The sequence below is a fragment of the Lissotriton vulgaris genome, chromosome 4_1 (assembly GCF_964263255.1).
Source record: "Lissotriton vulgaris chromosome 4_1, aLisVul1.2, whole genome shotgun sequence".
NCBI classification, from domain to species: domain Eukaryota; kingdom Metazoa; phylum Chordata; class Amphibia; order Caudata; family Salamandridae; genus Lissotriton; species Lissotriton vulgaris.
In genome coordinates, this window is record NC_141691.1 from 1,867,290,455 (window position 1) to 1,867,306,121 (window position 15,667).

The 15,667-nt window shown below is 48.0% G+C and overlaps 1 protein-coding gene across 1 annotated transcript in view; it reads right to left on the reverse strand.

Moving 5' to 3' along the window:
* ANXA13 (annexin A13) overlaps positions 1-15,667 on the reverse strand; it is a 200,537-nt gene that overhangs the window by 63,976 nt on the left and 120,894 nt on the right. The gene's annotated exons all lie outside the window — the stretch shown is intronic.

The window sequence follows — 15,667 nt, forward strand, 5'->3', positions numbered from 1 at the left end:
TTGTGTTTGCTGTGTTTTTAACCAGCCTAAGGGGTAGGTTTCCAGAGCCCCAACCTCCTCTAGCACCTCTGTCCCACCGCCTTTAATGGCAAACTTTTTTTTAAAAACAGTTTTTATTTGTCACAGGTCACATATATCGCATAGCTCCGTAACCCAGAGACTGCAGCATACATCAATGAAATCACAATAATGCAGTAGATTTTTTTATAACAAACAACCCCCCACCCCACTACCCCCGATTGCGTATATGCTATCCCAAATAAAGGATCATATGACCAATGTAGCACACTGAGTCCGTCCAGCACCCCACAGAGCACTATCTCCATCTCAATTCAAATAGGTACAATGGATGTCTCTTCCGGCGGTGGGTCAAGCTCCAATCCCCAATAGTCCGCCCACCTTTTTCAAATTTTAAAATGCTTACGGGGGCATCCCCTGGCCACAAAGATTGGCAGCTCTAGCCCCATGTAGAAGTCCATCCCAGATCGCCATGCCGCCAGCGGCGGAACTTGAGTCGCCTTCCAAGCCCTGGCTATATCCCTCTTCGCCAGCGAAAGACCCAGCAGTAGCAGGTGGCGCTTAAATCTATTGCCCCCAATACCCTCCAGCACATGCAGCAATGCCAATCTCGGCGTGTACGGAGGCTCCCAAGCCAACACCTCCGACAAACAGGAGAACACCCCCCTCCAAAATCTATTCAGTGCAAGACAATCCCAAACTGTGTGTAGAAGTGTGCCCTCATACATCCCACATCGGAGATACTCGGGGAGCCTATCATTCCCGCCCTCCACAATCGCACTCTGGTAAAATACACGCGGTGTAGGTATTTAAATTATACTAACCGTAGCCGTGTGGATATGGCGGCTCCACGCGGGCTTGCAAGAGCCTCCGCCCAATCTTCTTCCTCAAGGTCACCCACATCCCCCACCCATGCTGTCCGGAGGCGCTGTAAGTCAGTAGAGCAATGATGGACTAACGTCTGGTATATGTGGGAGATCTTATGGTCTGGCAATTCACCCATGGACACCTTTGCCTCCAAGGGACTAAATTCGGGAATGGACTCCAGCCCCACTAAATGAGGTGACAGTGCGTGTCTGAACTGTAGATACTGAAAGAATTGGGACCAAGGCATCCCATATTCGGTACGTAGCTCTTGAAAGGATTTAAGTGTCAGATCTGTCATTACGTCGCCTAGGGACAAAATCCCTATAGAATCCCATCCCTAGAAGCCACACAGCGCCCCCAGCTGAGGCAACCGCCCATTACTCCACAGAGGCGTCTCCTGGGTCAAAACATTCCACCACCCAATCCTGTACAGAGTCTGCTGCCAGACATGAAATACCACCTGCAAGGCCGAGGGAAGGCCCAGTCTCAGCGGCGCGAAGTAGAGCAATGTGTGCAGCGACCTAGTACCCATCAAGTGGTGCTCCACCGCATACGCCGGATCCCTCCGATCCTCGTACCACCACTCATTAAGCACCAACAGGTGTGCCGCCTGATAATTGGAAAGGACGTCTGAAGTCGCAAGCCCCCAGGTGTAAGTAGAGAGGAAGCAGGTGCCCAGAGCCACGCGAACTCCTAGCCCCCCTCCCAAAGAAACCCACACAGAGCCGAATTAACCTGTTGAAACCAACGTGGCGGAAGCAAAAAGGGGTGATTCTGCAACTGATAAAGAAGGCGAGGGAGCGCCACCATTTTAAAAATAGCCGATCTACCGTAGATCGTTAGGGGCATGCGTGACCATATCTTACGATCCTCTCGCGTGCGATCCCACAACACGGTCAGGTTCCGCTATCTAGAGACAATTGGTGAAGCCGAGAGATAGACTCCCAGGTATTTCCTCCCCCCAGGTGCGAGCTGTAGAGCGGAAGCCCAGTCTCCTGCCCTATACTGATCGTCCAGAACCCAGAGCGTAGACTTGCTCAGGTTCATATAGAGCCCTGAGGACTCGCCAAAGATCTGTAAGATTCGAAGCAATCGCGGTCCCGACCTATCAATGTCAGTGAGAAAGAACAGGACATCGTCGGCATACAACGCTATCTTATCGACAACACCGGGAGCCCATCTCAAGCCTTTGAGCTGAGCATCAATGCGCACCCACGCCGCCAGCGGCTCCATAGCGAGCACGAAAAGATAGGGGGCACCCGTGATGCGTGCCCCTCTGGATCTTAAAGAAGCGAGAGATTGCCCCCCCCACCCGCACCGACGCCATGAGATCTGTATAGAGCAGCCGCAGGTAGGCCATGAAATGCGGGCTAAGGTTAAGACTACGCAATAATGCAAAGAAATACACCCAACTTAGGGAATCAAATGCCCTATCCATATCTGCCAATAGTAAAGCCGCTGGCCCTCCAAGCTGTCTCCAGGCCGATATTGCAACATGTGCTTGTCTGATATTATGACGGATTGCCCTTTGAGGCATGAATCCAGCCTGGTCCGGATGTACGAGGTCCATGCTATGCGGCCTGAGCCTGTTGGCCAGAGCCTTAGCCAATACCTTGGCCTCAATATTGAGGAGGGAGATGGCATGATAGGACTCATGCCGCTCCGGAGGCCTCCCCGGTTTAAGAAACACTGCCACCTCCGCATGCCTCCAGTCTGGAGGAAGCGAGCCACTTTCCAGCGCCTCCTCAATCACCGGTCTAAAGTGGGGACCTAACTGCACGCAAAGCATTTAAAAAAACTCACTCGGGAAGCCACTCGGACCCGGCACCTTCCCCGGGCGCAGCTCCCCCAAGGCGGTGCCAAGTTCGTCGGCTGACACGGGTCGATCCAGCCTCTCCCGCACTTCATCCAATATAGCCAATGGGGGAAGATCATCCACAAACTTCTGGACAGTCTCCTCCGGAAGACATTCCCGGGATGCATATAAGCCCTCATAATACGCCGCAAAGCTCTCGGCGATGGCCGGGGCCTCAACAATTGGCGCTCCCTCCAGATCGAGGATCCGAGGCAGCGGCTGGGCATGCAGGAAACCCTGACACAGGCAGTGGAGCATCTTGTTGGATTTATCCCCCCATTGATACACCCGACTGCACGTAGCCAGCCAGGCCTGTCGCGCCTCATCCATCAGAATCGCGGAGTATTGCTGCTGGGCCAATATTAACTGTCTCCTCGCTGGACCTCCATCAGCTTCCCGGCTCCTATGATCTAACGCCTCAATATCAGCCTCCCGACGCACCAAGTCCCGCTGCCGTTCCTTCCTTGCCGCACCACGAGATATCAACACCCTGCAACGTTGGTTTCAATGCCTCCCAAAGAGTCGCCGAAGAGTCCACGGACCCATCATTAGCTACAAAATAGTCCGCTATGGCCTTAGTCAGGTGCTCCCTGTACTCCTCCCCCTGGAGGCGCCACCCCGGCATACACCACCGAAGCTGCTGCCGCCCCGGGCCTAACTGGAGTGTAAGCGTCACAGGCGAATGATCAGAGAGGGCCCTAGGCAATATATCGGTCGACAGTACCTTGTGGGCGAGTCCCCTGGGAACGAAGATATAATCTAGCCTGGAGAGGGAATCATGCAATGCGGAAAAATATGTGTACTTCCTGCGAGGGCCATGCATATGTCGCCACACATCCACCCAGTCAAGCCCCATGGCCGTGGAATGAAGTCTGGTAGATGAACCTCCCACCAAGCGAATCCCCCCGCTCCTCCACCTGTCAAGCCTGTGCTCCATCACATCGTTCCAGTCTCCACCAACTATGGACAGGGTATCCGGCATGGTCCCCCACAGCGTCAGGAGTCATTCCACCAAAGACCACTGTAGTGGCAGCGGAGCGTACACACTGCTAATAGTCAGTAGGTCACCCCTAATCCTGCCCCGTATAGCAATATATCTGCCATGTGTATCAGACCATATCTTCTCATGAGTGTAGGGGAACCTACGATGAATCAGAATTGCAACACCCCGTGAGCCCCTTGTGAACCCGGAGAGATAAACCTGGTTGAATCCAAACCGCTGTAGACAAAGAGCCTTCGTGCCCATTAGGTGCGTTTCCTGAAGCAACAACAAGTCAGCCCCAGCTCTCTTAGCAGATCGCAAAATGGCCCCTTTCTTCACTTTGTCTAGCGCCCCACACACATTCCAACTAACCACACACAGAGAGCCAGGAGCTACCCGCCATCACTCCATGTCAGACATGATAGAAAGTACCTGTTCCTCCCACCGGTGCCTCCCCAGCTCAGCGCACCTGAATCTTGGCTAGCAGACAGCACAAATATGCAGTCAAACAAACCCCCACCCCCTACCTTCCAAACTTGGAAGTACCTGTCGCGGTCGGATCATGGGCTAGTCCCCAACAGGGGGACAAACACCACCCCCTCCAATGGATCCCCAAGGAAACACCCATAACTTTTTGGGGGAAAAGACCGCACCCCGTCCCATCCACGACTACGTGAGCGGGATCCAGCCTAAATTCAAGCAGGCCTAACTGAACACCCAAACAAGAAAATCACAGAGTCATTTCTCCAACTGCTGCTTCTCGGGCGACACCTCCTTCTGGCGGAGAGCAGAACCGGACCGGGATGGACGCCTGGAGCGGGACCTCCTGCTGCCACCCCTCAGGCCCCGGGACACCCCCACGGGTCGCATCGCTGTGAGGTAATATGAATTTTTATGGTCAATTGTGTCCCCTAACGTAGACCCCAACGGCTCCATGTACGTGCTTCAAGTACATGTATGTTCCCTCCACAACCAGCTATGAAGACGCAAATACATTTGCGTCCAACGTTAACATGTCCTCTTTCAGATCCACCATGAATGGGTCGAATATTCAGTTCCTAAGTATGCCTTGCCACCGTCTTTACATGGTGCACTTTTCACGTTTTCCTGGCCCTGGCGAGCTAGGCCCTGATTTCTGCTTTCGAGCCTTTTCTGCCTTCTGCCTCTGGAAGCTGCAGCCTGGACCTGCATCTGTATCCCTGACCTTTGTCTTACTCCCTGCGCGGCTAGCGGTGCCTGGCTCGGCCTGCTTGCCTGCCAAAACTGTATCCAGCCTTCAAGTTATCTGCTCCGCTCCTCGAAAATACATTCATGTCTAGTAGTTTAGGTAAACATCCTTCCCATCTGCAAAGCAAAGGGCCCGGCCTTTCTGTCTCCATGCAAGCAATTCATAGCTCCCGTTACCATGGTAGGCCCATGGCCCCCTTGCTTTACACGTAGACACATATGCACGCACTAGCAGTCAGTATAGCATAGCCTCTGCCCGAGAGACCTTTCCTTCTAGATAATACAGTTCCTCAAACACAAGATACCAGATATGATTTGGGATTAGGTTGTTCTGACACGCCAGACTTCTGTCTCCCCGTATAGAGCAAATGTCAAGTCCCCTTCACCCTCCAGTTCCGCGTCAATCACACGTCATGCTGCTGCGCGCGCATCTCTGCCACATATTTCCGCTGACTCTGCAGGATTCTTCTATGGATCCACCCACTTGTGACACTTTTTTATGACGTTTCTAGCACACACCTCCGTGTACGCCCTTGTGCACGCCTTCTGTTACGCACATGTGTTCTTATCTCGTTTCTCTCAGCTGTTACGCCTTCTGCATTCATCACCACTATATGCATTGACTACATATATGATATTTTGTTAATAAAACATTGTACATGTCCATGTCCATTCCCTTCCTGAACCCCTGTGGTGATGGAACATGATACCTGGTTCGAACCAATTCCTTTTTAAGGAATAAAACCCTTATAACCTCAGATGCCACGGACTCTGCCTCTCATTTATTTTGACTGAGTTATTCTTATTGAACTTTACCGCATAGAAATTAAGTATAGGTAATTTTATTTACCACATAATTGGCGCCCGAACAGGGACCCCTCCCCCACCTTACGCGCCGGCGGTGCGTTGCAGGCCTGGTCCCCTGCCACAGCCGTGACGGACAACTACGCGTACCCGCAGGATTTCCTGTATCTCCCTCAGGCCAACGGAGGTGACTGAGGCTGCGATCGACACCCAGACGAGGCGGTAAGGAGTGCGGAGGATCCCGACTAGAGCCCAGCCGAGAGAGCAAGGTCCGAGGTGTTCAGAGGCCCACCAGTTCCGAAGTTCCGAAGTACCTACGCTACTAGTCGAGTCGAGTCCAGTCCGGTCCAGTCCAGTGTCGAGTTTCCGAGGCCTTCCGTTCCGTGCTTCCCGGTGAGTACCGTTGCTGGGGACGCATCTAGACGGGTGCATTAATTTGTGTCCGGTCAAGACGGGTTTGGGTACACAGATCCGGTCTGCACTGTTTAGCAGTGTATCTGTACTGTTTAGCAGTATATCCAGTATTCAGCTATTAAGTTATTGTTCGTTGTTCGAAATGTTTAAATGTGTTTTAAATGTCGTGGTATGAGTGATTGTTTGATTTCCATTACTGTGTTCATTGTATTAGTGGTGACCAAATCCGAGTAAGTGTCAAGTATCAAGTACCACGGCTCAAAATGCCGTTGTTTTCTAAACTGAAACAGATAGGAACTAGGAAAGGAATACTCGAGGAAGCTGTTCCCATCCCACCCAGGGACACTCCCGGATATTTTATGTACCACAAGCACGGCTTAGATGCCGTATTATATCTCGACTTATGGGTGGACTATACCAAAGATCTAGCAGAGAATCAGAGATGGCCCGTTGCAGGGACATGGGATGCCGAGTGCATCTTGAGAGTAGAAGAAGTATTATGGAAAAAGAAAGCTAGACAGTCACAGAAAGATGCCATTGAATTATGGCGTAAAGAATCGCATAGACGCACAGAGAAAGCACTCAGAAAAGCAGAGAGAAGTAAAGAGGATTCCGAAAAAGCCAAAGAGAAAGAACTACTAGAAGAAGGAGAACGAGTTAGAATAGAACAACACGATAGACGTAGTAATGCTATTATGACAGGATTGTATCCAGTCCTGGCCGAGGGCCTGCCCAAGGCAACCTCGGAAGTACAGAAAGATCTGCCCCCTCCATTGGTTCCGACTAAATTACGTCACAAGACCGCAGCAGAGATTTTCCTTTCTTCTTATTTAGACGATGTAGCACCCGCATACACCAATGTTCCACCTGCACCTATACCACCCACTAATAACCGTCCCCAACGACAGACCACTCCTCCACCACTTCCTGCACCCCCCATTAACCCTATTAATCCGCTTAATCCTCTCGGGCCCGACACGGCCCTACAGACAGATCATGCTCAAGCCTCCGCCTCAGGAGGTGCATCAGGGGGTTACCATACCCCGCCACCAGCACACCGATTAACTATTAGAGAACTAGCAATGGAACGTACTCCGAAACCAGCCACAATGGAAAAGCTTAAAGAGCTTCTTACAGACTGTAGATATGACCCAGTACCAGGTAAAGATGGTTGCATGATATTAGCCTCAATACGCATAAGACGTGCTGCAAACTTTTTGGTTTTATTTCCAGGAATGCAAGATTACCTAGATAGGATATATCATTTTGTTCAGACAGGGGAAGGTCAGGAATGTATTCACGAGGCTATGGCACATCAGAAAGTAGACCTTCAAAGTGTACTATTAAGATTCCTCATAAACTGTTTCATAAGAGAACGAGGCCGCCCTGGTGTAAATAAAGAAGAGATGGAGGTACTAACTACGTGGGGTCAGAATATTTCAGAGGGAAAACATGATAGAAAGGCATGTATAGAGGCCATGTACAGGAAAATTCGTAAAGAAATAGTAGTATTTCATGCAAAAGAGAAAGCTGAAAGGGGAGCAGAATCAGACGCGGATAAATCTTCAGAGGAAGAGCCAGAGACAGAGCCAGAAGATAGAGGAACGATAGCATATGTAGGAAAGAGTAGATCCTTTAATAAACCGATACGCCCAGAAAGCAAGAGACTTTTTCACTCCGCTATGTCAAACCTGAAGACTCCTGAACATCTATTTCAGGCTGCCGATAAAATACTTCAAGAACGAATGGGGTACCATGTACTCGATTCCATGGATGAACAAGAATTAGCCAGGTCAGCAGTACAATGGGCTGACAATTCTGATAAATATAGTGATGACGCATTAGCGCAGACCTTTTTGAATCTTTCCCCAGACGAACAGCGACTAGCTAGTATGTATATGATACAACACCTCCTTATATTGTATAAGAGCCAACATTCTGATCCAGGTCCCTTACCTGATGTACTAATAGAATTACTTATGAGTAAATGGAGAGGCCTGGGTACTGATTTAATTAAACTAATTCTAGAACATCGCCACAGATATAGTGCTTTTCTGAATCCACAGTTTGTTTCAGCTCCACCCCCAGAAAGAAAAATGTTTTACATAGACAGACAAAATCCCTTGCGAGAAGTGCATCCAGTCAGGAATGCTGATAATACCTTTAGACGTGTGTTTGTGTACACGCCCATAACTAAAATGGAATTATTGGAAATGAAGAAACTGGTGCCCAGTCACGATAAAGACCCTGCAGGTTTCCACCGTGAAATAAAAGACATGTTACTCATGGGTGATTATACCTATCCCGACATCATGAAAATATTGAAAGTATTATTGCCTGCCGGTATTTACGAGAAACTCAAAGAAAAAGAATGGGAGGTGAGAGAGCAAAAGATTGATTGGGCTGCATTAGAGAACGAAGAAAATACCCGAACCCCAGGCCTAGGGCTTGGGGATAAAACTAAAGCATTACCAGGATTGTTAGTACAAGTATTGCCAAGGTTATTAGCAACGAAAAAGGAGGACTGGGATGCAATCTCAGCCTGTAAACAGAAACCCGATGAAGACACTAGTGATTTTTATTCCCGATTTGAGAAATGTTTTATTATTAATAGTGGCCTGAAAGCAAGTAGCGAGTCATATCCACACCTTTTTGTATCCAAGTTAGTCGAGAATTCCCTGCCCCAAGTTAAGAATCGTGTACTGAAAGTCGAGAGCACCTGGCAAGCAAACACGCCTTCCCAAAGGTTACAAATGTTACAGTACCACCAGAACAGAATTAGAGAAGAACATGATCACGAACAAAGACGTATGAAAGACACAAAAATGAAAATGTTAGTAGCCCAGTCAGTTCCAGCTGACGGTCAGAAAAAGGGCATGACACAGTCCAATAATTCAGCAGCTCCTGTTAAAGGGACATGCAACTATTGTAAACAGCCAGGTCACTATATAAACGATTGTGCAGTTTTGAAACCCAATATAGCTACAGGTAAAACTAAAGAGAGACCGCGTCAACCTAGACAGGACCAGGTCCAACAACAAGTATCACAGAATATCCAGCCTATGCAGGCTCCACAACAGACAGTACAGACCGTAGCGGTACCACAGCCACACCCGATTGCCGCAACACAACATGCAACTCAGCAGATGTACCAGTATGCCCAAACTGATTATCCCGATTATCAGCGATACACATGAAACAGCCTAGAGAGGGAGGTTGGCTTGCCTCTTATTGAGGTTCCTGTAGATCAAGAGGGTCCTTACGTACATAGTCAAGTATTAGGTAAAGATAGAAAGTTTTTGATTGACACAGGGGCAAGCAGAACAATAAGTCACGACGAGGTTCCAGGGGCACCCCTCTCAGGCTCCCAGAATGTTTCCCTTGGATTTTCAGGCAAGCCTATTGTAAATGAAGTATCGAAACCAGTACCCCTTTTAGTTGGTCCGTTGTCTCGCACTACAGATTTGTTATTAACGAAATCATGTCCAGAAAACTTGTTAGGTATCAAGACACTGAAAGCTCTAGGAGCTGTGATTTGCTGTTCTCCGGAAGGAGTAAGACTGTTTTTGCGTGACTTTAAGGGTCACTATGTGTTGAGAGATATTGATCCCAGATTACAGAATGTTCCTGCACATTTATGGACACAAGGCCCCACTGATGTAGGTTGTATGCACATTACACCATATCGAGTCACACTCAAGCCAGGAGTGGTATTACCACGAATGCGACAATACAAGTTACCCCCAGATGCTGTAGTGGCTTTACTGAAAATCATTGACGAGCTCATTGCACAAGGAGTAGTTGTAGAAACCGACTCAAATTTATGTAATTCCCCTATCATTCCGATTCTTAAACGCACTGATCCAAATGCACCTCCAGTTTATCGATTAGTTATTGATTTACGCGAATTGAATAAATGCATTGTACCACAGTACCCTGTGGTTCCAGATATCTCCTCTCTATTGACAGCTATTGATTCCGAAGCAACGTTCTTTACTGTAATTGATCTGAAGAACGCCTTCTTTAGTGTCCCAATTGATCCGGAAAGCCAATATCTCTTCGGATTCTGTTTAAATGGCCAAAGCTTCAAATTTGCACGCGCACCTCAAGGATTCACAGAAAGCCCCAGCATCTATAGCCAAGCATTGAAAAGACAACTTGACAGTATTCACTTGCCTGCTAACACTGCCCTACTTCAGTATGTCAATGATCTATTGATCACCGCCCGAAGTGAACCTGAATGTGAGCAAGCATCACTGACGGTTTTACATTTCTTGGCTGACAAGGGACACAAGGTGTCTCCTTCGAAGCTGCAATTCTGTGTTCAGCAAGTGGTTTACCTTGGGCACTTGCTGTCCAAAGGGGGGAGACAGCTAACACCTGATCGTATCCAGTTAATTGTAAACATGTCACAACCCAAGACACAAAAGGAGGTACGGGCTTTTATAGGCCTCACTTTTTACTGCAGACAATGGATTCCTCAGTATGCATTTCTAGCCAAGCCACTCATACAGTTGACAACCCAGGAGGCAGCGACATCGACTGTCCTCCCTTGGACTCAGGAACATACACAAGCTTTTGACGACTTAAAGAAAGCCTTATGTCAAGCACCAGTTTTAGCGACACCATGTTACAGCAAGCCTTTTACACTTTTTGTCACAGAACGTGAAGGTACTGCATTGTCAGTACTCACCCAAGATCAAGCAGGTTCACACAAACCGTGTGCCTATTTTTCTAGTACATTGGATCCAGTAGCCCAGGCTTTGCCTGCGTGCTTGAAATCAGTAGCAGCGACAGCTCTAGCAATCAGACAAAGTGATTCCATAGTGTTAGGACATCAATTGACAGTACAAGTTCCACATTCCGTGGAGGTTCTTTTAAACCGAACACAGACTCAACACTTGACTATAGCACGACTGACAGGTTATGAATTGACATTGTTTCAGCCACACATAGAAATCAGACGTTGCAATACATTGAACCCTGCTACACTTTTGCCATTAAGTGAGACAGACCCTTTGGCACATGATTGTATTGAAGTCATTACCATCACGACAAAACCCAGACAAGACTTGACAGACACCGCATTACCAGATCCAGACCTGACACTTTATGTGGATGGTTCATGTATGAGAACAAGTACAGGAGAATTAGTGGCCGCATATGCAGTCACGACAGAAACTGAAGTCATAGAAACGAACTGTATTGACATCCTGTCAGCTCAAGCAGCAGAGCTCATCGCTCTGACACAAGCCTGTATTCGAGCCAAGAACAAGAGAGTTAACATATATACAGATTCACGTTATGCATTCGGAGTTGTACACGACTTCGGAGTACTCTGGCGAGAGAGAGGTTTTTTGACTTCCCACGGTGCCAAGATCCAGCACGGTCCCCTCATTCAAGCTCTGTTAGACGCAATACATTTGCCTACAGCCATATCCATTATGAAGTGCAAGGCACATACGAAAGTTACAGATATCATTTCCCAGGGTAACGACCTGGCAGACCGAACAGCCAAGCATACAGCTCAGGCTCAGACTCACACAACTGACATGACAAAGACAATAGTCCCGACACCGACACATTGCATGACAGTTAAGGATCCCGCCCTAGATGTAATTGACATACAGACACATGCTACACCAGACGAAATCAAGAAATGGACTGAACTAGGAGGGATCCAGACAGAACAGGGATGGATGACGAAAGGAAAATCTACATGGTTTCTCGCCGATTCTATGGTTCAAGTTATCATTAACACAGTACACAGTCCAGCACATTTAGGAGAAAAAGCCATGTTAGACAGTATTCAAAACCTTTGGTCCAATAAACATTTACGAGCAGCAGCGAAACAGAAAGTGCGTACTTGCATGATCTGTTGTCAGTTCAACCCAGGTAAAAGCATTCCCGTAGAGCAAGGTGGATTTCATCCTCCCGATCACCCTTTTGAAGTCCTCCAGATGGATTATATCCAGATGGAACGCTGTCGAGGATTCAAATATGTCCTCGTAGTTGTATGTGCACTCTCCCGTTGGACAGAAGCATATCCAGTCCCAGATTACACTGCTCCGACCACTGCCAAGCAGCTGGTTCGTGAATTCTTCCCCAGGTATGGTTTGCCCCGTATCGTATACTCAGATAACGGTCAGCCATTCTCGTCCGAGCTTATGAAGCAGGTATCACTCCTGCTAGGCTATCAATGGAAATTCCACTGTGTCCGACATCCCGAGGCAGCAGGTCTCGTGGAACGTCATAATCAGACCCTGAAAATACGTCTTGCCAAGATCTGTAGAGAGAAAGGCGTCGACTGGATAGTAGCTTTGCCAGTTGCACTCTTTTATATGAGGATGGTAGCGCATTCAAGAACAGGGCTATCCCCGTACAAGGTGGTCTTTGGTAGGCCACCGAATATGTGGGGGACGCCTCTGCCGAGAAAAATTACCGATGTTGACTGTAACATGCTGACAGATTACCTTGCTTCCTTGATGTCTGCACTACAATCATGTCGTTCACAGGTTGCTGCAGCCTTTCCCGACAACACCGAGGTGAAGCCACACGAGATTGTTCCGGGGGACCTGGTGTTCGTGAGGAACTTCGACAGGAGAAGTCCGCTGGAGCCCCGTTGGCAGGCGCCGAAGCTCGTGTTATTGACTACAAGGACTGCGATTAAAGTGGAGGGCCGTAAGGGCTGGCTTCACTCGAGTCATGTTAAAAAATGCCATGGACTGCCGCCAGACTTAGACTCCCAGCCCTGCCCTCCTCCACAGACTGACTCAAAACTCCCCCTGGTAGAGAAAAATTCTTCTCAGGAGTATAAATTAAAGTTGAGGTCTAGCAAGTCAGACAGTTTAATTGTTTAAGTCCTCCCCTAGGTGAATCGGTTAGACAAGTTTCTGACATGTATCCCCTAGACCCCAATAGAGAGAGAGATAGACAGAAACAGCTCAAGAAACGTGAATATTGTAAATCACTTCGTAGTCACTGTATTGTGACACTATTGATTATGTTTTTTCTGAGTCTTATGATTATTGCTGCAAGTATACTGCTTCATGTCTATCTTCCTATTTTCACACGTGCACATTCTTCTTCAAATGACACTGTCGAGCACACTTTCAGTGAACTGCCCCCGCATGAGTTGTCTTACCGACTTGCGCTGCGCAACAATACATTCATTAGTATGTTACACCATTCCCATCAGACCAGCAATGCTGCTAATTGTTGGATATGTGGCCGACTCCCTCCCTATCAGAAATACAAGGGAGTTCTGCCCCTCTTTCCGTACCCGTTCACACACAATGGTTCCTGTGGTGCATGGTTTAGTTTGATTAATTCCTTAAATTCTGATTCCATAGTTTACCAAGGCAATTGGGTATGGGGAAACCTGAACACAGTTTTGCATAAAGTATGTTTTCCTGACAAGGAGGGTCTTCCCCAAAGGATAGGGACTGATCTAGAAAATGAAGTATATGGATTAGGTAACTTTACACTTAACCTCATGATTCTGAATGTCCAGTCCGAAGCCGAACCAGTCTTGCCCGCTATGTCAGTATTACCAGTCAAAGGCGAATTATGTGTCAGAAAGAATGGTTCAGTACACCTAGGTCACAGTACATGTACTACTGTGATCGAATTTAGTGATAAAGGCAAGTCTACATTCAAGGCTTCCAGTCATTCCTATTTCGTTTGTGGTCATACAGCATATATACGTTTGCCTCTAGATTGGGATGGTACTTGTTACATTGCCTTCCTTCTGCCACCTGTTTTCCTAGCCCCTCCTGATTATCATAGGGACTCCCATCTAGTACACAATAGACCACAGAGAGATCTCCCGATTGTCGACTATACTGAAACGGCATGGGAGCAATACACAGACTTTAATAAAGGTTTCTTTCCCTACTTAGGTGCTGTCTTCAATAGTAAATTGATACGTAAATTAACCAGGACCCTTGAAGCAGTAGTGAATGAAACTACTTCCGCCCTAGGCAACTTAACAGAGGAACAGTCTGCTATGAGACTTGTCGTTCTTCAAAATCGTCTTGTCCTTGACGTCATCCTGGCCGATAGGGGCGGAGCTTGTAGAGTCATCGGATCGAGCTGCTGTGTTTTCATTCCAGAAAACGCGCCATCAGTATATAGAGCCATAACCCGTCTTCACAAGATTGCAAGTCAGATACACCAGAATCCAGGCACCTGGACTTGGTCCAGTTGGTTCTGGAGCGTGTTATCAGCCTGGGGATGGAAAGTCCTATCCTTCCTAGGAATAGCCCTTCTCCTAGTATTCAGTTGTTGTCTATGTCTGCAATGTGGGCCGGCGATTTGCGGCTTGTGCGCCACATCATGTATTCCTCATTCAAGTCCACGTTCAAAACACCGTCAGAAGAAAGAAGAGCAAATGATGTTACATGAACAGATTGATAGATTAATGAGGATTGATATATCATGAAGGGTCCGTAGGGGACAAGGAGGGAATGAGGTAATATGAATTTTTATGGTCAATTGTGTCCCCTAACGTAGACCCCAACGGCTCCATGTACGTGCTTCAAGTACATGTATGTTCCCTCCACAACCAGCTATGAAGACGCAAATACATTTGCGTCCAACGTTAACATGTCCTCTTTCAGATCCACCATGAATGGGTCGAATATTCAGTTCCTAAGTATGCCTTGCCACCGCCTTTACATGGTGCAGTTTTCACGTTTTCCTGGCCCTGGCGAGCTAGGCCCTGATTTCTGCTTTCGAGCCTTTTCTGCCTTCTGCCTCTGGAAGCTGCAGCCTGGACCTGCATCTGTATCCCTGACCTTTGTCTTACTCCCTGCGCGGCTAGCGGTGCCTGGCTCGGCCTGCTTGCCTGCCAAAACTGTATCCAGCCTTCAAGTTATCTGCTCCGCTCCTCGAAAATACATTCCTGTCTAGTAGTTTAGGTAAACATCCTTCCCATCTGCAAAGCAAAGGGCCCGGCCTTTCTGTCTCCATGCAAGCAATTCATAGCTCCCGTTACCATGGTAGGCCCATGGCCCCCTTGCTTTACACGTAGACACATATGCACGCACTAGCAGTCAGTATAGCATAGCCTCTGCCCGAGAGACCTTTCCTTCTAGATAATACAGTTCCTCAAACACAAGATACCAGATATGATTTGGGATTAGGTTGTTCTGACACGCCAGACTTCTGTCTCCCCGTATAGCGCAAATGTCAAGTCCCCTTCACCCTCCAGCTCCGCGTCAATCACACGTCATGCTGCTGCACGCGCATCTCTGCCACATATTTCCGCTGACTCTGCAGGATTCTTCTATGGATCCACCCACTTGTGACACTTTTTTATGACGTTTCTAGCACACACCTCCGTGTACGCCCTTGTGCACGCCTTCTGTTACGCACATGTGTTCTTATCTCGTTTCTCTCAGCTGTTACGCCTTCTGCATTCATCACCACTATATGCATTGACTATATATATGATATTTTGTTAATAAAACATTGTACATGTCCATGTCCATTCCCTT